At 31.5% G+C, this 22,273-nt stretch overlaps 2 long non-coding RNA genes across 2 annotated transcripts; both read left to right on the top strand.

Moving 5' to 3' along the window:
• The first annotated feature begins 2,634 nt into the window (after positions 1-2,634).
• On the top strand, positions 2,635-15,227 carry LOC127872858 (uncharacterized). Its single transcript, XR_008045818.1, has 6 exons — positions 2,635-2,732; positions 3,325-3,360; positions 10,045-10,113; positions 14,317-14,403; positions 14,680-14,712; positions 15,171-15,227. It is a non-coding gene; the product is annotated as an uncharacterized LOC127872858 (long non-coding RNA).
• Positions 15,228-17,034: 1,807 nt separating this feature from the next.
• Positions 17,035-19,907, top strand: LOC127873130 (uncharacterized). Its single transcript, XR_008045991.1, has 3 exons — positions 17,035-17,181; positions 19,129-19,277; positions 19,778-19,907. It is a non-coding gene; the product is annotated as an uncharacterized LOC127873130 (long non-coding RNA).
• The last annotated feature ends 2,366 nt before the right edge of the window (positions 19,908-22,273 follow it).

The raw sequence follows: 22,273 nt of genomic DNA, 5'->3' as shown, positions 1-22,273 counted from the left end.
TTGAAGTCACCACCGACTATAATGTTTTTATCTTGGTTATTGATTATAAAGGATTGTAATGTTTCGTAAAAAGTGGAATCATCTATGTTAGGGCCGTAAACGTTGATTAATGTTATTTGTTTTTCGTTTATTTTGATATCTATACTTGCTTGTCTGCCAATTATTATTTCGTTAAAGTTATCGACTGTGATCCCTATATTATTTTTTATCAGAAAGGCAATGCCTTGTTTATTAGTATGTTGTCCACTGAGATAGATGTCTCCGTCCCATTCATCTTTTAAGGTTTGTGCTAAAGTATGTGTCAAGTGACTTTCTTGTAATAGGCATATACTATATTTTTTATCGTCTAACCATTTGTAGATTTTTATGCGTTTCCCTTTATTGTTTAGCCCTTTTACCTTCAAAGTACATAATCTAGTCATTTTAAGACGTGTAGGGTGATGTAAATGATAATTTGTGTGTGCTTGTCCGGTTAGTTTCTATTTTAAAACATGTCCAGTTGGTTTCTATTATAAAACATAAGATTCCATTAAAACAAACACAAATAGGAAACAAAAATTAGGAATACAAAAAGATGAATATTCCATTAAAATGAAGAAGTAAAAATAAATAATCACACAAAAGAGGAAAAACGACTGATACGAAAACATTTGGGTACGAAAAAATTATGCCAAAAAATGGGGTACGAAATAAAATTTGGGTACGAAAAAATGTTTGGGTGCGAAAAAAAAATGGGTACGAAAAAAAAGTTTGTTAAAAAAAATTTGGTACGTAAAAATATGTGGGAACGAACAAAACTGGGTACGAAAAAAAATTTGGTTACGAAAACATTTCGGTATTGAAAAAAAAATTGGGTACGAAAAAAATTTGGGTACGAAAAAAAATGGGGTACGATAAAAAATTTGGTACGAAAAACTTTTGGATACGAAACAAAATGGGTACGAATGTTTTATAATTTGGTACGAATAAAAAAATGGGTTCAAAAATGTTGGGTACGAAAAAAAAATTGAGGGTACGGGGAAGTTGTACCTGTGGACTTCTCGATAAATTTGAAAAAGGACGGGAACCAAGCTGTCTTTACCTTTATCAATGGCCCTGGGTTGGGTAATGTGGACATGGATGGTCGAGATAGACCGTGTTGTCATAAGAAATTTAAAGTCAATTGGTGAATTATTTTGAATTTTGATCTGACCCTTGAGTCAAAACTTATTCTCATGTGCGTCGCATGTTGTTAGTAAAATGAAGTTTTTTTTACCCATTTTACCCATTTATTTACCCATAACTTTTGATCCAGGCCGAGGGGTCATATCAAAATTCCGTCGCCGTCACCGTCGCACATATGCATATAGCTGCCATGTGTGTAAGTTTCAAGGTTCCAGTGCTAATAGTGTAGGAGGAGATAGTAGCCACACGAAAGGACAGAAAGATGGAGACCAATACAATATCCCCACGCTTTTTAAAAGCGTCGGAATAATGAATTTATTTACTTTAAATATACATTATACTTATAATATATTTCAAGACTGTACGGACGAAGCTGCATATGTAATATTTGACATGGTTGATAGATTAAACCACATTAATATGCAATCGTGTGCCAGATACAAACCGGTAGTTTGCTAACCTTTCGTATATGTTCGTGTATGTTAATACTAGAAAAATATCATTTATAGTAAGTTATGCAATTATTGTGATACTCGTTCTGTTAATTTAAGTCGCCACGTGTACAAGAAATAATAATTCGTTTTGTAGTTTTAACATCACGCTTTAAACGAGCTATAATGTATGAACGTATAACTAAGACAAAGGCACAAACGCAAAAGCATTTGAGCATTGCAACTCAAATTAAACAATAATAAAAGGGAATTAAAACGCATTCAATTTAATTACAATTTAATTACTCAATGGTAGGGAAGAGACCAGAGCAACAGAGTTACAACTTTTTGAGGAACGACGAAATGAAGAAACTACGAACGAGTTTATAACACATTTTAAATGCACTTGAGATACTTTCTTCTATGTTATTATGATTATTTAGTTGTTTACAAACAAAACGTACAGTATGATTGTAGGCAACAATGTGGTTGAGTAATCTTTAATAAACACATGCCTATGATTTTGGTTGACAGCAACAAAGCACATTTATTGCATACCGAATACTTAAGTGTAAGTATTGTCCTTTGTAGCCTTGAGCAACTTACTTCTGTGTAAGTAAAACCATTATTATCCATCAATGATTTAATAGCAATATGATTATGAAATGATACATGATGCCGTTACAAGAACACACCATTAAATGAAGAAATTTTGCGTACATGTTTCATTCTTAAAATAGAGTGTTAAAGGTTTAACAAGGTTTTAACCATGAATACGACATTTCGGAACATTTTATATGTTGATATATTTCATAAAAATAGGTTTATTTCGTAGCCGAAAGGTTTTGATTGTAAGATGTGTAATTCTTATAGGACAGTTTGACAAGATTATATTACGTCACCTGCTATATTTGATAAACACTATTTAAACCTCTAGAGCGATCAATATATTTCAAATTTTGAATCTGTCTGTGAGCAATACTTCCAAATGCAGGTCGATATCGTTAGAATGTGTATGAACGTTATGCTAGGTATACTTATAATTTAATAATCTTGAATACACAACGTCTAAATGATAGCTGGATTAAAATTGACGAACAGATACGTGTCAGTTAAACTTCATTGATCTGGTTTTCTGTAAGTTTATATTTTACTGATGAGATGGTTAAATCAGTTATAATTAATTGACAATATTATTAGGTAATTTATTTCTCAGCATTGGCCTTGTAAAAAAAAAAGTTTAAATAGCAAGATAGTATTGTCGTCAATTTTCACAATACGAATTATGTTTCGACATTTTATATATGTATATCCATCTAGGAATATAGCATATTGAAAGTTTTATCGTGGATGTGTTGTTAATTTCGGGATTTTTTACGGCTTGAGTTTCTATCAATTATGGCAAACCAGACTGGAACATAATATCTATAGAAAACACTACATTTAATATTTTGAACATTCTTGAACATACCAATGAAACCATGTATTTTTATTAATGATATATTAAGGATATATATTATTATATTTTTTGCTTCGGAAAATCCATTTGTTTTCAACAGTATGAAGTTTCATACAGATACAATTTGTCTTGGTTTAAAGCTCTAGCTAGTTGCGATTGATTGACTGTGAAATATCATGAAGATCATGTTTCAGTTGATGTGGTAAAAAAAACTTCTAAGAATTTGAGTTTCTATTTACGTGTATCGGGATATACTTGCAATACTTTCAGAAATGAGATTACTTGGGTGGACGATGTTTCGATAACGTAAGTAACAAAGTAAGATTCATTAAATTATTCTTTAAAAATTAAAGGAGAGTACATCTATGACTATATGTTAAAGGGATTTTTTACGTTTTATTTATGTTTTCAGTTTTGATCCTTAAAATCTTATTTTTCGTGAAATGTATTTGATACTATTTTTAGCAATTTATCAACAATCAATTAATAAAGTTTTCTAATGAGAGTCATAATATATAACTGGCTTTAAATCACTGTTTTGTTGATAAATCTAGATTTTAAAAGATTAAAAAACACATATGACGTGCAATCCCAAAAGATATCAACATATTTAAATAAAACATACTTTTATTTTTCATGACCATATAGTTTGTCAAAAATACTATCAAAACTTGTTTAAGAGATGATTTATATAAGATTTACATTAGTATTAAATAATGGTCATGGGCAAAGATGTATTACTGGGCTTTTATTACAATTTCAATGTCGCCATTGAATGCGCTTTACTTTGTCAGTCATTTCATTATTCTATGTCTATTAGATACAATAGCAAATCTTTGAAGGCCGAAAATCATTTAATTAGGCAATGTTATGTGATGTTATTGCTAGATATAGTTTAATTGGGTACACTGACCTCTTTTAAAGTTGTTTGTTTCAACTAACCATTACCAACGTAATTTTTGGACTGACCTTTAACTTTTTTTGTATTCAATTTTCTGTATCGAGTTTTCATTAGCATATTCTCAAGCTAAACGTTTACGCGTGAAAACAATATATTTCCAAGATATTTAGAATACTTCAATCATTTACTATCCGCACAAAAATATTCTTATACAAGAATACAATACAGTTAAGCCCACCTACGTTCTCAAATTTTTAGGCGATGCCAGTTGAAACAAACAAATGCGTAGGCCTAATCAACATTATCGACTTTTTTCTATAAGTAAATAAACAAACATTTGAGAAAAGTGCAGAGTGCGATCAAAATAGTAAATTGTGTGAATTATGACATATAACAGAATTATGTTTTTATGATATATTTAGATAAAAGCATTTCATTTGAAGACGATACATGTTTACTTAAATATTTGCAATGTGTCTTCTGAAATTAATGGAGATTCTGAAGAGTGAAATATTTATATGATATATTGAAATGCGTTTATGGAGCATTTGTTAATGAAAGAAAGAGCAAGTAATTCAACTATCAAAGCTTGTATTTACTCGCTGAAAATTGTATTCATATACTTCTATTGTCTACTTCCTTTCTCAATTCATTTTGTCTACCTTGCGTTAAGAAAATAATATTATATCCATAGACTTTAAACCACTGAGTATTGAAAGATGAAAAACGTGAAAGATATTTAGTGATTTGGAGGAAATTCATTACCCTATTGACGCATGTTTGCTATTAGACTTTCATTTTGCGGAAGAGTATGACAATTTGCCTCAATGCATTTATTTTAGAAAGTTCTAAAAACACATTGTTCACTACAAAATTGTAATTTATGTACTATTTTAGATTCATACTACTCGATCAATACTATGTAAAAATGGAAATATTAATAGATTACTAAGGACCTGCACTATAAATATCATACTTTTTTCAAACCAAATTGTGCAACACTTAAAGTGTTAAGCACACTTTGCGCTCATAATCTAATGCGATCCATAATTTTACTTGAATATAGATAAGAAAAGACGTCGAATGGATTTAATACAAATATGTATTAAATACAAATAAGACGACCGGTTTTTCTCACAGGTGGTTAGCGTGTGGCTATGATATTTAATACTGAAAACATCATTTTGAATGATAAATTATAAAATTATAATGAAAAATCAACTTTTCTAAAAAAATATTTCCCTATCAAATATTTGATAGTGAAATTTCTTTTTTCCAGAAAAGTTGACTTTTCTTGATAATTTGATTATTTATCATTCAAAATGATCTTTTCACTGATTAATATCATAGCCACACGCTAACCACCTGTGGGTTTTCTTAGCTCATCAAGATGTCCAATTTGTCACGGAAACACAAATTTCTTGTAACAAAAACAGTATACTGTCACTCGAGGCTACGCAACTCGTGCACATATGTTTTGTCTATAACCAATCGTGAGATAAAATTCGAGCATACAGATAAGGAAAAAAAATCCTGTATTCGTATTAATAGTGTGTTGGTGAGTATATATGTTTTTAAATATTTAATAATCCCAATAATTGTGTTCTCGACGTAAAGATAACATTTGAAGTGTTTTAAATTCACTATTGAACGGACCCTGTACTGTATAGATACGCACTTAATTCAATAGTTCTTATAGCTGACAGTCTAAATAAATAGGAACACAGTCTAAATTACATAATTACATGTCAAATACTGCTACTCCAGTAAGCAATATTTAAAAATGTAACACAATACAATTATAGATAATGATTAGGTATATACATTTGACCAATTGAGTTTAAAGAAAATGTCATGCATATGTCAACCAAATAGCAACGAATGTGATAAATAATGTTACTTCATGAATGTTTCAGTAGAAACAAATATTGAACTACATTCGTTTTGTTCAAAATTAGCATTAGTCTTCAAAGGACTAAAATGGTAAGCAAGCAATTGCACAACTATGCATTAAATTCAAAATTAGGAACAATCGGAAAATAACACTTTATTCAAAATCAGATCTTATGAACGACAGTTTATTTCATAACCTACTTGCCATCCAATATTTGTGTTACCTATGAAATCGTAAAAGGAAGGTGTAATTATAGTTTTTAAACGCGTATTTTATTTACACACTTGACAGTTGGCGACAATGAATACACTTCAACTATTTACGTTTTGACTTCTCTATCAAAGGCGGGTTTAACGTATTTATTATTACTACTTCCTAGTTGAGGTCAAAGTCTGTTAGTTTATAAAATAAATAATTTTTTTCTTCACCACAATGTATTTTATTTTAGGCTATTGAACAACTTTCATACACTGCAACAAACGACAAGGCACACGCAAATTCTTTCACATATACATGTACACAAATACATATACATTGTGAAATAAACACGTCAGCATGTAATTTACAACACATATGACCATATGTTTAATAATCAAATCGCAGCTGTTATAATTCATAGGTGTACATAACGCTCAAGTCGGGACGGCTTATCATACGCTGTTCTATAATGCATTAATGGGTCATTATTACTTATATGGTTCACTTGAACTTGTGAATACTAATGTTTGCGCTTTTTTATCTTTGAATTGATGACCGGCTTGCTATACGGTCGAAAACAAATAAAAGAACATTCGATGTTTTTTAATTGCAACCCATGGTAATTGGGTTTAGTTTAATCCCACCAAGTATAATTCACAAGAAGCCATGTGGGATATAAAATTGTCCTTTAAACTACTTGTTTATGTCGATATAAAAATTTATGCGTTGAATATAACTAAAATGAATTTAACAATTTTTGATTACAACATACATTAAATGATTCTGAAATAGCTTGGCCTTAATGTTAACCACCTTCAGGTGGTATTTTACGCGTGAGAGCGCATAAACCTCCTTCAATATACATGTTTTTACTTTGAAATCAATCTTAGTATATAGATAACCTAATAACATATCCCCTAATCGCTGTTATTGATTTTAAATACGCACGTAACTGAGGCACTAACATTTGTAATATCCGATTCGCGCATTGCACTCCTCTTTTCATTTTCTGGATTCGTATGTAATATATATAAAAAAACGGGCGTATTGTTTGTGATTAATTCTTTAGTTATTATGACGTTCGGCTAGTCCTCTAACCGGTTTAAACCACACATGCTTACATTGTCCGATTCAAGGATGTGATCACAGTTTAAACATATTATACTTATATTTGGTGGGACATTATAAAGTAGTGGATATAAACAGATATTCTCTCTCTCATAATATTTTTAGTGTTGTTATTTGCAATATTAAATATCAAAGTAGAGTTGGAATCGTTAGAATCATTTATTTATCTGAATAGCAGGAATATGCTGTCAATTTGTCAACAATACACCCATCATTTGTATATCAATATTTTGATTTGCGTAAACAGGCAGTTTATTATTAACGGACGGTAAGTATGAATCATAAAAGCGTTTCGATTAAATCTATGTGTAAATAATCATACAGTTTTTATATACCCAATTTGTACAGACTTAAGCTTACTAGTATGAGGACAATATAAACTCGATCGGTCGCATTTATAACTTTTTTGTTTGGTATTTTGTTCGATAGGAAATGAGTTGACATTTATTTATTTTCGGAAAGATTGGAGCGATTTTGAAATGGACAGATGAATAAATATATGTTCATTTTAAGCATATTTACTTCTACGCTATTTAGAGGTAAAGCGTGTAATCTTAAACTTTTTTTGAGAGCTTATAAGGCGTATACTTATTTGTATTTGTATAGGCATTGGCTATCCAAATACTTCCTAGTTTGCGAAATGCGTCCCTACTTACCGCTATAAGTGTGGGAGATTAATACAATAATTGTTGAAGTTGTTGAGCAATTTAAACCTGCGTCCCACATGGGTATAATTAACCACTCTTCATAGATATCAATAGACAGTGCTGTTAAGCCAATCAGAATATCGATTTTGATACAACGGCGTAGCGTCTTATTTTGAACTTCCTGTTCAATATATTGAAGCTTATGAAATTTTCTTTTGTCGTTTACAAATCGAGAATTTGTTTTCGAACGCACTCTGAATGCTGCAAGCATTCACTATTATTATGCTTTAGTAACAGCCTTAATTAAAAGCATAGGCGTCTGCATAATATTAACATTTCACCGTTCAACACTTGTAATTACGCGTGTCATCACATGCGTAGTATATATTGTTGAACGGTGAGTTGTTAACATACTATGAATGCTGCAAACATTCACATATGCATAGGCGTCTGCATCATGTTAACATTTCACCGTTCAACAACTGTAATTACGCTTGTCTTTACCTGCTTAGTTTATATTGTTGAACGGTGATTTATTAACATTCATAAATGGATAAATATCTCATTTGATACTTTAGGCTAGGATGTTATATGCCTTCCGGAATCCATCATGCCAACTGGCGATGTAACACCTAATAATTTGTCGGATGTCGGCCATCCCAACATTTGGTTTATTAGGACGTGTGATCAAACTGACGATTTGCCAATTTTTCAAATTTGTTACATTAATTCAAAACAGAAATGGTGTATATAAAGCAGAGAAGAAACAATATTATGTCTATAGAACTAAAAATAAGTTTTTGTTGTTGTTTGTTTGTTAAAATGTTTCAGCTACAGAACAATACGATTATGATTGTTCATAACTAGACATTAAATGTATAGCAGTTTATTCTAGGATAAATATATTAGTACATACTGACGTATATTAGGTATTTTGTAAGTAACGATGTACAAACTTACGCATGATGCCCAGTTTCTATTTATTTCTAGGCAATTAGATACCTTAAATCAACACTTTCAATCGGAGCATTTACTTTATATTTCAACTAATGCATATGTATAAATAATGCAATTGTCATCATAATTCTCTAGAAGCAACGTTATAATATTTATATTGCAGCTTTGGTAAGAACGGATTAAAAAAAAATTAATATTAGATATGAATTTCGATAAGTTATTCACCCCCTTAACATTGACAGTCAGACAGACAGACAGACAAACGGACGGACGGACGGACTTACAGACAGACAGACAGACGGACTTACAGATAGACAAACAGACAGTCAGACAGACAGACATATATACAGACAGACAGACAGACAGACAAACAGACAGTTTATTTAAGTCTTATACAACAGTACATCGTCGTCATACTCAAATATACAAAAAAAATTTTTTTTATTTACATGGTAAAAATATTATGTCAACATCAGCCAGATTTATTTTGAAAACGCGCTTCGCCTTCTACCATTGGTCGCGTTTATCCAATCTCTATATCACGATAGGTTAATGGGATAGCAGTTAATTGGCGAAAAGTTATACCTGTATCGGCAGTCTTTGTGTTGGCATAGATAGAAGAGAGACGTTTTTATAAAAATATCAAACACTTCTCTTTGTATTGGAAGTATATGAAAATAGTGAGTCAAAACTGATTGAACTTTTGGTATTAATCAGCGACATTTTTCAGCATTTATTTTGGTTCTTCTTTCGTTTTGGACATGTATATTTATTACATTGAATGTCAGATAGTATGCCGTTAGGCATAATACTATATTATGTACTTCAGATTATGATATTAGGATTGTATTATCAAATATTGTGGACTGATATTAAATAACAAAATCATATTGTATAGATTCTTATGAAATTAAAATACACTTATGAGTATGGTATGTTTTATTGTCAATGTATGTAGAAAGCAATGTTTATAAAATACATCATATGATGACGAAGGGATCAAATAATAACCGAAAGCTAAGTTATGTACAGTAAACGAAAGCTCGAGCGACAATATAATAATTGTGCAACACCGTTGGGCAAGTTGAAGAGTATCCAGCGTCACATGGTTTTCTTACAATTTATTAGGCATATATTATGGTTCTGTTCACTAGTTATATACTAAAAATCATCGGGGCTTTCATGGTAGTAAACTTTCTTTGAATTAAAATCAGATCACATGTTCTTGATATGTACAACCTCCAAAATGTTTAACCTTATTTCAGCGATAATAACGATATGAATGATGTTTGCTGTGTACCTGTGAATAATCCTCTGACATAAAAATTCATGACGTAAGTTAATTTATTTGTTTGTTTTTTTATTCAGTGTTATTTATGTATAGTTTTTTCTTTGTTTTATGACATTTGTTTTAACAAATTCCTTTCGTTTTGACAAGTACATTATATCTAACATTACATAATTCAATTGGTATTAGTAAAGGACCGCAATTCTTTCATTTTATTATGATATAGTTGCTTTCCATGGTTTTATATGTGCACATGATTGGCAGTCCGTTAAGAACAATATAACATAGTTTATACCAGACAAAGGCAAATGGATCATATACATGCAAAGGTTTTGCAGAAAAGGAAGAAGATTTTTTGGTGCAAGGAACATCAAACAACAAAAACTACTCATAATGGAATTGTTAAGAAAATGGCCGTTGTTATTTTAAAAATTAGTGGGACATGTAGAAACATTTCAGGGTGTTCATTTTGTTTAAAATGTGTATTGCCGAAAAGCACAATATCGAACTCAACATCGCTAGTAATTCTGGAGATATTTTACATTTATGCACATGGTATGACGTTAAAATGAAGACATACGAAAACAATGTGATAATTCGATTCAATATCTAAACACGGGAATAGAGGAGAGTCTATGTTTTTCGCGTAAAGGTTTTATTTCAGCCTCCTTCAATTTAGACCTCAACCGCTTATGCAGTAGTTGGAGAAAATGGTTTCTTATATAAAATAACTGTTATTTTTTTATCAAACTCATTTTTAAGCTTGGATTAAAATATATTCAATGATTCACTAGTTTTACCTCTTCTGATTAGATATTCCATAATTTAGGGATGATCACGATTCGAATGTGCGTAAGTCATTCGCATTATGGAGATACCTAGTTGAAGCTCAGACATGTTCAGGTACCAAGTACGTCAGGTACTGAGCAGTAAGGGAATTATTAATTATGTAAAAAAAGTATCAGATTTTGTTTGTCGCGTTGATCTTAAAGTGGTACCCGTTTAATTTATGTTTGTAGTCCAGTTTAATAAAGTAATTTTGATGCTCGTTAAGTAATTTACGCTGCTTCAGTGTGAAGTCTGTCAAGCTCATGTTTTTCTGCTAGAGTGCATGTTAAATATTGTATTAATGATCGAATACATAGCGTATAATTTGATTCACTTGATTTGCAGTCAAATGTTTGCGCATAATATTTATTCGACTCCATGCGTTATCTGTGATATATTTATAATGAATATGCCAATTACAATCATTCGAAAGTAAATCATATCATATGATTTTGCTCACCACACTTGCCGGTGTAAACACTTTATGTTAGATACTCAAGCTTGGCGTAATGATAATATCCAAACATACCAATATATACCGATTGTATTTGGTTTGGCGTTGAGAAACGCGAAATATCACATACTTGTTTGCATTATGTTTGACACGTTTACAAAACACTTCTCTTTTATTTGAATGTAAATGTCGTAATTATGCACCGTGATTTGACAAAATTTTCATTCCGGCTCTATAAAGAAGACCTCCAAGCAAATCTGAGTTATTCTATACTGTCGAATTAGAATACCGTTGCATTACATGGTAGATCGTTTAATTTTGATGCAATTTGTAATCAAGAGTTAGTTAATGCAAGCAAAAGTGTCCGAACATGACAAAAGCAACGAATGCTTGTCTGTCTTTAGGAGAGTGAGACATATAATGAGTGATAATAAATCGGAATAATTTAATATTAATATGAACAACTTTATTTTTTTGTAAGATAACTTTTAACTTTTATCATTTAAACGCATGTTTTTCATTTTGATCAGATTGTAAATGAATATCTAAACACGGCGTCTTCTTTGCAACTCATAACTTTGCTTTAACAAGAAAATACCACAAGAATACTTGTTACATATACAATGAATGCTCTTTTATTAAAATTACTAATCGGGTTGTGTTTAATCGAGCTTTAACATACAATAACAGACACATATATTTTATTAGAAACTTTTAGATAATATGACCGTATTTTATTGAAGAGTAATCCTTAGTGTACATGGGTCAATATGATATGCTTTTAGTTGTTCTGTTAATCAGTGTATGGTCCCATGAAACTTTTACTGCAAATATGATATGTGTTGTCTTTTTAACCACCGCCATACTGTTAATCAGTGAAACATCACACTATCACATTTGTATACATTATAAAATGGGCTTAATAAATACCATAAACATTGTTTTAAGATGGTTCGTGAATTTTGTTATGTTCACATGACTTATCTCTGTTTTATATACAGCTGAATTTAGTTTTGTCTTTATAACGTCCGAATGGTAATACTTTAGTTAAACCCTATTTATCAAATACGAGCTTAAGGCTTATTGAAACGCTATCGAGTCCGGTTCGTGGGTAAAGCCAGTACGTATTGCCTTTGGGTGCCATATGAAGATTGCCCCCACTGTGTGGATGCAAACCTTTACCTCTCGGTAAAATAACAAATAACCTTTTTCCAAACAATCATGTTGGCGCCATCTTTTCTATGAACAAAAAGCAACACATATTTGCAAATAAAATATCACAAAACAAAAATGAGCAACAAACTAGCATCCCATAACGCCTCATAGTCTAGTCAATATCATGATTGGCAACAATCCATAAATAGCATTGTATAATAAACGTGATTATAATTGGTAAATTGTTTATTTATTCCAGTCATAACACAAACGTGTTCGAAACTTTGTCGTATTGGGACCAAAAACAGATCCCTAAGTTCAAATTGAAAAAAAAACAAGCTTGAAGACTCTTGCTTAGATTACGAAACCTGCTTTGAACATGTGACTTTATTATACTCGGCTTAGATCACATAGACGGTTCCGGTCCATTAATAAACACGGGAAACAAGGGTCTCGACACTTTTCCTCTATGGCTTTATGGATATCATTTTGAATACCCTTGAAGTCACTTCAACGCCCAATCAACTCAATATAAAGAAGTGAAACTCCAGCTGCTGGAGCAGTATTGAATTTTCATTAAAAACAATTAGTTGGTCCTTTATTTAAGGCAAGTGACCGATTGCCCAACACTTGCTCAGAACTTTTGAACAAAACACACCTCGACCGACTTAGAAAAGGGTTCCGGTTTGTTGAAAAAAACATGGCCGCCAGAGGGCGGAGAAGTTTTCGTAATATGCACGTTGTGTTACATTGTGAACACTCTCGAAGTAACATTGTTTATCGCATCATAATGACACCTCCTAAAGAATATTATTCTAATGACATCTTAGCCTTGTTTTAAAAATAGTTTCTGTCGTTTTGTAAAAACAAAATGCCCTTCAGAGGTGGGGCAGTTTTCCTCATATTGCTTTTGTGAAATCTTGAGAAAACTTTACAAGAAAATATAGTACATGTTTATTACGAAACTTTTCGAAACTTACCTCTCCCTTGGTCTTGTTGCCTTGCAACCGATAAGGCGACTTGATTATTGGGGGTGTTTATCTATTGTGGCACCGTATGTCACAATATTGTATATGACTATTACATGTTATTTGATTGCATGCATTTATAAAGAATACAGCATGTTAATCGTTCATCATTTTATGTATATACATGGAGATAAAAACTATAATATATAGGTAAGATAACGTCACAATTAGTGAGCTTCCTTGTAGATATGGATAGTATAGTGCTATAATCATTAATTTGTTTCTTTTTATAGATGTTTGAAATGTATGTCGATGTTTAAACAACATAAAATAATTGTTCAAGGAAAAAATATCAATTGAATCAAGTTCAATATAAGTCAATGAAGAACGTTGTAAACGGAGTTTCCGTTCAGTCATCGAATAAATCTAAAATAGACCAAATATATCAAAATATATTAATTAACTATAATGGATACTGCGTGTGCATTTAATCATGGCAAAACTAAAACAAAACATTATCACAAACTGCACAAGCATATGCGTATTCCCTTTAAAGATTAGTGTTACTTAACCGTTTTATAACTAACTTATTGTATTATGAAAACAAACAAGGTGTTTACATGCCCAACACATATTTTGTATTTTAAATAATAATAAGCAAAATTTTTTATATTATGAAAACAATACAAATACGTGTAATATATGTAATCATATATGATGCATACAGCCATTTATAGTCGCCTTTAAGTAAGCATATTATTTTAAACACCCCATATTGGTATTTGTGTACACAATTTTCTTAATTAACCGACGTTTAACTACGAATGTTTTGTTATTTTACTAGTTACATACATCAACCGACAATTTCTTAAAATAACAATGAACAACCGAGAGTCTAGATGGCAGCGTTTATTATTTACTGTGGCGTTTGGTAAGTATTTACTTTCTGTCTTATCGTTAATTCTAATTATGTATTTCTAAAAATAAGTGATTTGATATTAAATGCCGGTGCAGGTATGTCAAGTTATTTCCAAGTTATTCTATGTTGTATCTTCCATTTTATACTAGTTGAGTAGTTTGTAACGTTTTAATTATTTACATAAACAATTACAAGTATAACAAATAAATTATTTCAAACGAATTGCATCACATCAATAAAAATAATAGTAATGACTGCATAATAATTGTGTTTTCTTTTTTCTGTCAGCTATGCTGTGGAAGCATCAGATTGCTTTTGCAGGTATTTATATAGGTCGTCTTATTTTGATGCATTTTAATGTGTGTGTGTGTGTCGTTTTTATCCAAGAAAGTTTAAATACCAACGTATCAATTTAAATGAGTATTGGCTGCAATTATAATGCAATTCAAAAAGCATTTATCGCAGTAATTCATTTAATACACGTAAACACAATACAATAACAATTGCTATATTTTCTCAACCAGGCAATGTGGTTGTAATATGAAACAGTGGTTTTTTAACATTAATTATACATATATTCAATAGTAAAATAAGTTTTACTTTTTGCAGATGATGTCACTGTTATTATATATGTGATATTTCACTTGCTAGTAGTTAAATACTGTGTAAAGTTACAATTATTATTTAAAAAAATATCAATTTAAGGAGTCAATTATCTCAATCGAAATGTGTTACATCAATACACAAAACTTATGTGTGCATGATTGTTTTTATGTCAGCTTTGGTGGTGGATTGGACTGTTTTTTCCGAAGAATCTGGAACAGTAAGGCTATGTAGGTATTCTAAACTTGATAGATTTTAAATAGTGTGTCTTTTTTCTGAAAACAAAACAACGCAACGAATCAATATAAATGAGCATTGACTGCAATTATTACTCAATTCAAAAAGTAAAATCGCAATACGCCATGTTAGACTCGTAAATACAAAACAATAACAAATGCCGAAATTTCCACCATGCAGTTTGCTTGTAATATGGAAATTGTTTTAACATATATTAGATATGTTCTTATAATACAAATAAGTTATATTTTTTGTAGATAATTTCACTGGCAAAGACATCAGATTGGTTGGTGGAAACAGTGAGCTGGAAGGACGAGTAGAAATAAGCATTAATGGTATCTGGGGGACAATCTGTGGAGACGGCTTGTTTGACTTTACTGACGCAGATGTTCTATGTAGAATGCTTCATACGAATCTGAGGTTAATGTGGTACTATTTCCTTACGATGGTACTTTGTATACAGTTTAGATTTTATTATAGTGATTGTTTTACAAATGTTAAAATTAACTTGTGTACTTACTTTTTAATAAAATTGACAACATAATGAATTGTAAATGGTGTATCTCCTAACAGTGCTCTAGACTACTACACAGATGGACGAAACGGATATGGTAATGGCCCAGTATTTTACCGTTCGTTGTCATGTACCGGATTAGAAAAAACAATCCATAATTGCTCAAGTTCAACAGGTGAATCGTGTTCCCATTCGAACGACGTGGGTGTGATATGTGCAGGTACAACGCACTTTATTATTAAATCCCAGTTATTTGATTAGGTAGTTCTCATATTTTAATGTAGGATTGACTTAAACTATACTCTACCGTAAAGCAGAAGAGGTTAATTCAGGAATGTAATTCGTTTATCAAAACATTATTTCATGTTTTCTTTGAAGGATTATCATATACACGTGTCACAAGCATAAGTGATAAAAAACGTTGTGCTGAAGGATAATTAAGTCACGACAGATTAAGGTCATCGTCATATGGATAAAAACTGTCTTGTTTTTAAAGATACTTTTATAATAAATGTTTATTTTATAAATATTAACTATAAATGCATTGCACTCAATGTATTACTACGTAACGATTCAGTTTCATTGGGATTGTCTTTTTTAGTTCAGATAAGTGTATAACAAATGTTAACTTTATTTTTAATATAGGCTGCTCACGTCTGACACAACGTCATTATGGATTGCTCGAACACGTCAATATCACCAGCAATGGTGACGTATACACTGGCAGATGCAGCAACGGGACATCTTATTTCCAGTTCTTATACCAATGTGCACTCAATGGCACGTGGGAAGAGTATGGTACAAGATGTGGACCTTTAGGTACTGCGTCTTATATGTTCTGACCCACCATACCAACTGTTTTCAATAAATCGATTAACCTTGTTTTGCACGACGTATTACATAAATGTCTTATGGGCTCCGTTTTTATATATCATGGAATGAACAATCTACCGATATATGCTGTGAATGTCGATATGTGGTCTAAGAATAATTATTTAAAAAGTATATCATATGTAAACATTCGCAAATAGACACAAAACTTGTTTGAACCAATTTATTTAAAAGAACCATTTATTCAATAGATATGTCTTAATTATAAAAGAAGAGTAAGCAAACTTTGTTTTACGTAATTTAAAAGCTTATTGAACATGTTTCAATGTTGATAGTCGTTAACCATATTTGGTAGGTCTTTATTTAACTCTACATATTGTGAAGACACTTTAAAAGTTTAAACTTGTTAAAGTATCTTTAAGGGTGGGTTATCAATTTATAGCCCTTAGAGATGTCCGATTCGTTGGTGGAGTCGGCTTGTATGATGGAACAGTTGAAGTGCGTGTTGGGGATACCTGGGGTCCGGTGTGTGGATACACGTACACTATAAACCGACAGTATTACTCTTACCCCAACAATGTGTTTTGTAACATGAAAGGGCTGCGGTTAGTGAATTTAATTCCTAATGTGATATGTTAGCGATTTTAGATAATCCACTATATTCAAACTTACTTGTAATTAAGGTTTTGTCTCGAGACATCGAAACTATTTGAATGATGTAAACTATCGCTAAATATGGCATGAACCAAGTATATATATTTTTATTTGTAAAATGCAGAGCAATCGTGATTTTAGAGATTTTTGTAATGCACTTACGTGTCGCGTCCGACAGTTTTCCTTTTTGAACAACTTGTAAAATCGTTCGTGTGTACATAAATGCACATACTTTATACACTTATCATATCAGTACAATCAACTTAAATCATCCTTTAAAAAAACGTAAGTATGAGAATTGGTTTTGGATTTCATTAAGTGTATAATGAGAAAATCTTATTTGTGCACTAATAAAATATAGAATGCTGCAAATTTGCAAATGTATTTGTTCGTATTAAACTAAGTAGTATGCGATTGTAATACAATGTTTTATGTAAAATGTTATGTTAATGATGGATTTCATGCAGATTAAAGTTTTGAGTTATGAAATTCAATGTCTAATTTAAATGATATTTCCCAATAAGCATCATACGTAACGCGTACATTCGAAAGCATTTTATAAAAAGCAAGAGATGCGTTCGTCAGAAACACTATGCCTCCTACTGCGCCGCTTTGAAATACCATTTCTATTCATCATTTGGCAGGTATAGAAATCATCTCCCTTTAAAGCTTATTACTTCCCTTGGATTTTGTTTTTTGACCTTTAACATTGAAGGATGACTTTGAACTTTCACCACTCAAAATGTTCAGCTTCATGAGATACACATGCATGCCCAATATAAAGTTGCTATCTTTAATGTTGCAAACGTTATGGCCAATGTTAAAGTTTTCGGACCGACGACTGACAGACATACATACGGACTGACATTTCAACTGCTATATGCCAACCTACCGCGGGTGGGGGAGGTCTGTAGACAGTCAAAAATGACCAAGTCAGACATCGCTGACTACCAAGGCCTGTGGTTTATCAAAGAGATCATAGCCAGACTTCGTCATGTATCTATGTACATAAGTCCACAGGTAAATAATGAAAACAACCATTCACAAATTAGCACTGGAAAGAAATGATAGTTATATCATTAAAACAAAAACTTTGACAAATCAATCATTTAAGTTATAAATAAACACAATTCAAAATCTGTACAGTAACTGTGAAAAGAACTTAAATTCTTAGTAAGGAAATATATAATCTGAGATTTATAATTATATAAATTGCTTCCCTTGAAAATAATTGTCTCTAACAAATCTCTATTTTTAGTAGCAAATAATTATAAGCCACTACCGTGACTATAGATTCACAGGTAACCTTAAAGTACCTAAGATACTTGTATGCCAAAACGTGTCATTTTGTGCTTGGCTTGACCATAAAATGTCATTTTGATTATGCTTCAATTGTATGGTTTCATATTATTATACATAATAATTATCTCCCTTTAAAGCTTATTACTTCCCTTGAATTTGTATTTTTCGACCTTCGAACTTGAAGGATGACCTTGACCTTGACCTTTTACCAAGATGTGTTTGCCAGAAACACAATGCCCCCTACTGCGCCGCTTTGATTTATTTAAAAAAAAATTGGCAGGTCAGATAATTATCTCCATTAAAGCTTATTACTTCCCTTGGATTTGTATTTTCGACCCAGACCTTGAAGGATTATCTTGACCTTGAAATTTTACCACTCAAAATTTGCAGCTCCGTAAGATAAACATCCATGCCAAATATCAAGTCGCTATCTTTAATATTGCAAAAGTTATGGCCAATGTTAAAATTTTTTTCGGACGGACGGACATACTGACTGATATACTGACGGACAGTTCAACTGCTATATGCCACCCTACCGGGGGCATACAAATGCTATACATATTTAAAATAGTATACATATTTAATATCATTTTTAGATACATAGGCTACCATTGGCGCTACGATAGCACAATGTCAAACGGATTCATAGGAAACCTACTGTGTTCTTCAAATTCATCCGATGTGAACTTGTGCAACTATACAACAGTCTATTCATGCCAGGCTAATCTAGGAATTAGCTGTAATGGTATGTAAACATAACTAAGGTTGATTGAAAGATGTTATACAAATTTTACCTCTGCCAATGAAATAGTATCATACATACTTGTTTATACATTTTTTTATCGAATACATTTTAGATAAATATTATAGCCTTCATTTAATGCTTCTTATATATTAGTTCGTAAAACCAATGTTAACATTCTACATTTTATGGAAAACTACATGTCTTCGCTTGAAGTTTACGTATTTGATGTAATGAATTTTGTTGTGAAATGTTGGAGTGTTTTCCATCGCAAAGCAAGAATTATTATTCTGAAGTTAAACATTATAATTTCGTTGCAACGTGTTCCGTCTAATGTTGTAAAGGACATCGTAGTCTTGAGATTTGCAATCTACAAACAGCGTATGTGTTGTGTGGTGTTATATGAAGTTTCGTTGAATTCTTTGGGTATGGATATTATAAAATAACTTCTGTAATGGAGTAATTAACTTACGTTAGTATGGTTGATAATTATTTGATTTCAGGCTTCCCTTTGGATATTAGATCAATTGGTTTGGTTGGTGGATCAAGTGCACGTGATGGTCGTGTAGAATTGCGAATTGAAAATACTGCTGGCACAATCTGCCAAGATAATTTCGATTTGAAGGATGCGCAAGTGATCTGCAAAATGATCGGATTTAAGTAAGCTTCTATAGCATATATTATATGTATTCGTTTTATTGGTTTAAAAAAGTTTAAATGATTTATGCAACATGCACATATACATTGAAGCATATCAGTTTTATTTACTTTCAAAGTGATTTTTAGTGCCGCTTCTTTATTCTACGCTGACTATAATTACAACACCACCGAGCGCCTTCCTATGATCAGAGACATTCAGTGCTCGGGACAGGAAAGTCACATAAATAATTGTACATATATAACTCCATACAACGGCTACAAATGTGTCGATGGTGCAGTAGCTCTTGTTTGTACAGGTATAGTACATGATAAATGTAAATCGAACGGTGTATACATGTGCAGAAAATCATATTTAATACCTTGATTAAAATGATATGACAATATCACCTTCATCGTAATAAATAACCTTTCAAATATCAAAAGAAATGTGTTTAAAACTATTTTTATACAATTCAGAATGTGGTCCAGTTAATGTTTCAAATGGACAAATAACGTCATACAATGACACGTCGAGGACTTTAACAATTCGATGTCATACTGGTGACCCAGCCTATGTTCAATACATATGTGGAAACAACGGAATATGGAATAAAACTGCAGAATGTAAGCAAACTGTGTTTTTTTTTTCTAACAACACGGTGGTATGTAAACGGTTAATACGTTTTCAATCGATTGAAAAGGTTGATAATACTAATAAAAAAGATTTGTGTTTAGAGAAATTGTACTGTATAATAAATCTGATAATTCGTGTTATTTCCAATTTAAAATTGTGTGTACTCTTTTAAAACATTTACGCAATTGAATCGTAAGAATTATTGTAATTCGTTTATAACTAGCAGAAATCAAAACAAATGCATTGTATGTGATCAACACCAAATTCATAACTACTTTATTTAACACGTATTAATCAAACTATTTATTTAACAGGTATTCCAGTAAATGTCCAAGACACACGCTTAGTTTATCAAGCGTTATATCCATATCGAGGCAGAGTTAGAGCTAAAAATCAAAGGCACATGGGGGACCATCTGTGACAGCTTGTTTGGCATTAAAGAAGCAATGGTCTTGTGTCGAATGTTCAATGCTAGGTAATTCCCATTGTTGTAAAAGGCTTTTGAGGGAGTATTGATAAAGCTTCGTAGAAACACGTATGAACCAGAAAAGTAACGGTTATCCGAACTTTCGAAAGAATATCATCTATGGATGTGTGTGCCGTCTCCGAATCCATAGTTTCTCTCGCCAATATCACTGGCTATCTTTAACGTTCACAGTTTCAATTCACCGGTAGCCTTTCAACTATTGTTTATTAACGGTGTTCTTGTTAATGCGCAAATGTCTTTCATATTAAAGTTTCAAACGTTAACGTACATGTTTGAAAAATATTAGCGGTTCACATAATTTCGCTTGCTTTTATTGCAAATAGTTTAACTGTACTAGAATATGTTCACTCATCTATAATTGAGCGTTTCGGGAAATTATATTCAGTACGCTGTTAAATTATTACTTAAAGTATCAAGGGTTTTCAATTTAAAAACTGTGTTTCAATTTATTTGACAATCTGAACTTTCAGAAAAAGTATGTTTGCTTAAACATCTGATTCGTCAGCCATTTAAGATATTTATGGTAAATTGGGATAAGTACCTATGTTAATATAATATAATGTACATGTGATTACGTGGACCTTTCGCTGCAGCTCAGAGTCAATGTCATTCTCGAAGAATCATTATTTATGAGTTCGTGTCAGTTTTTGCATGTCCACTCAATTTGACCATATTTATTAAATGATTTTTTATCACACGTAAATTCAGACGATCTGTAGAATGAATAAGCCGATAACAATCTCAAGGCCAACGTCATACTATAATGTTGAGACTAAAGTATAATGTCCTGTATATATTACATTTCTAAGCTACTGCGTCAAAGATGGTAATGTGAAAAATAACAAGTTTATGAGAATGAGTGCATCTAATTTGCATCGTCTGCGTGAGTGGCGGATGCTCTTACCGCGCATTAATATTATAGCTGGTGATTTTAAACTTGTTTTTTCTTAAGAATTAGTGCTTCGGGGGTGAATAAATTGGCTAGTTTCACCCACGCGCTAATACACAACAACACATAGACGGTATAAAGCTATTGAATCAGACCTAAATAATACGTTGAACTGACTTACCGTATTATTTGGAACGTTGACTATACATGAACATGGCTATTTCAGAACGATATATTTATAGTATATTATAGTATTGTTTCATATAAAATATGAACAAAACAATATCATTTTTCTCATGTACCCAATTTGTGAGTATCATATTCAAATATAAAACATAACTTAAAAAGAA

This window comes from Dreissena polymorpha, chromosome 3 (assembly GCF_020536995.1).
Source record: "Dreissena polymorpha isolate Duluth1 chromosome 3, UMN_Dpol_1.0, whole genome shotgun sequence".
Classification (NCBI taxonomy): Eukaryota; Metazoa; Mollusca; class Bivalvia; order Myida; family Dreissenidae; genus Dreissena; species Dreissena polymorpha.
The sequence above is the reverse complement of the archived record's forward strand: the minus strand, read 5'-3'. Positions and strand labels throughout refer to the sequence as shown.